We start from the raw sequence: 2,592 nt of genomic DNA on the forward strand, positions 1-2,592 counted from the left end.
CATATAGATGAAATTTATAAGAAAGTGATGGGCACTTTAATTTATTTAAATAGAGTAAAAGACTCATTTGATTCCTCTACGCGTAAAATAGTTGTTCAGTCGCTGGCTATGAGTATAATCAACTACTGTTTAAGAATTTGGGGAGTAACTGGCTCTACACAAATGAAAAGGGTTCAAAAACTTCAAAACTTTGCCGCCCGAGTGGCTGTTGGTAATGTAAAAAAACATGACCACATATCCCCTTACCTCAAAAAATTAGAATGGTTAAAGATAAAAGACAAATATACCATAGATGTCTGTAATTTGGTATTCAAAACAATTCGTAAAATAACTCCTGAATGGTTATACGATTTTCCAACAGTACACGCAGTTAATGGGGTTTCTACTCGACAGCAGGAAAATCTATATGTAGAAAGGGCGAAAACAGAGATAGGCTCCCGCCAGTTTAGAGTTCGAGGCCCAGCATTATACAATAAAGTACCTGGCACAATTAAACAAAAATCCTCTCTCGCTGCTTTTAATGTAAACTTAAAGAAACTAATCTTAAATGGTCCCGATTAATGTAAGAATGTTATGCTTAATTGCCTTATTAAAAGTGCTTTTGAAGGCACTACTGTACTTCGATAGATGTTGGAATTAGTTTTAGATAATATTTATGGATAAGATGGCTTTTATTTACAAATTAAGATTTCCTTATAATCTAGTATGCATATTTGATTACTATGTGTTATTTTAATATGATTTGTACATGACTTGTTTTTAACACAACTTATGTGGTCTATGACAATGTATTTCATTATTCGGCAAGTGTAATTTTTACTCACTATATTCTAAGTAAATACTTTCTGATTTCATTATATTCTTTTATTACTGATGAATTATTTCAATTACAAAGTTTTAGCCGATTTATTGATTCTTATAACAACTTTTGTATGTCTAAAATAACAAATATTTGAACTGTTTGTAAGATGACTTTACTAATTGTAGCCTTATATTTTATGAATACCCAATGTAAATATTGGAAATAAAGAATTATTATTATTATTATTATTATTACTCTCTCTCTCTCTCTCTCTCTCTCTCTCTCTCTCTGCACAAACACTCCTAAATGTGGCCCCAGGGAGGGAGAGAGAGATTAGTACGGCCCGGGGATTCCAGGAGGGGTTAGGGAATGGGTAACGGTGTAAGAAGGGTTTGGTAATTTGGCCCAAAAGAAATCCTACTGTGAACACTTCTGTGTCCTCGAAGTTTTCCTGCGGGTGAGGAGGCGACTTCTTCTACCTCTATCTACCCTCTTGCCCTTCCAGTTTTCCAGTGGGGCCTGAAGCACCTTTCCAGGCGCTTTTGCTGAATAACCACTCTCTGGAAGGGATATTCTCTCTCTCTCTCTCTCTCTCTCTCTCTCTCTCTCTCTCTCTCTCTTTTTGTTATGTGCTATATATTATTTTGTTAGTGTTTATATTTCACTTATGCGTGTCATTCTCCTGTTTAGTTAGACTCCAGGATAATTATCACTTCAAGTATTTATTAATCATTACTAATGAAGATCTGAAGAAATTAGATATGAGTAAACTAGGATACTATATATTTAATATATCATTATACTGAGGAAAAAGGAGAGGAATAATTCCGCTCCGTTTTATAGTGTTTTAAAATGATTCGGATCAAGAATAAAAAGTTTGGGAGCTCTGTTAATGATCGTGGGCAAATGATCTGATATCTGTATTAATCTAAAGGAGAGTATTTTAACTTAGATTTTGATGGTTATAAGTGTCATCTTACAAATGTTTTAGTAAAATTTATTAGCAGTTTGTTACATGAAAAATTATGAAAGCAGTTACAAGTAAAAGAAGAAATGCATACGTTGCAAACTAACGTATAAACATATCCAGATAGTGTATTAAACTGCGTATTTAGATTGATAGAATTCAGACTTCAATGTCTCATCTTTGGTGACGCCAGAATAAAATCGTATAATGAGAAAACAAGCAAATGTATCTGCATTCCCGGTGTAGTCTTCGTGTTTTCGTGAAAAAAGAAACGCCGACAGCTGTAAAGCGACCTGTTAATGAGTATTGGGAATTTGGGATATGGTTGGCTGTTGCTGCCGCTTGTTTGAAAGAAGTTTATCCTAAGGTTTATTTCAAGTTGATCTTTTGATTGTCTCTGATTCTTCGGTTAGTGATAATTGTCCTGTGGAAGAAAGCGATCGATGATCAAAATTTAAATCATGCTAAATTTAAAGTGGGTTATTTTGTGCCAGATAATTTAATAGACAATTTATATTTGAAATTGAATTTATTTTTACAATTCCCGTGGTAATCGAAGATTTTTTTATATCTAGGTAATTGTTACGAAAGTTTTAACTAAAATCCTGATAGGTCATTTTAACGAAAGTATATTGTTCATGCAATGTTTGTAGTAACTTAAATATAGATTAAGAATGTTCCCCGCAAAAAGCAAATAATTTAAAAGTGAAGCGCTTGAATTAGAGATGGATCATGATGCAAGAGCCCATTATCTTGTAAAGATTAGTTATTATTTAAGATTAGGGAACCTAATCATTTGGAGAATATTGACAACTATGCTTTG

The sequence above is a fragment of the Palaemon carinicauda genome, chromosome 13 (assembly GCF_036898095.1).
Source record: "Palaemon carinicauda isolate YSFRI2023 chromosome 13, ASM3689809v2, whole genome shotgun sequence".
Taxonomy (NCBI): domain Eukaryota; kingdom Metazoa; phylum Arthropoda; class Malacostraca; order Decapoda; family Palaemonidae; genus Palaemon; species Palaemon carinicauda.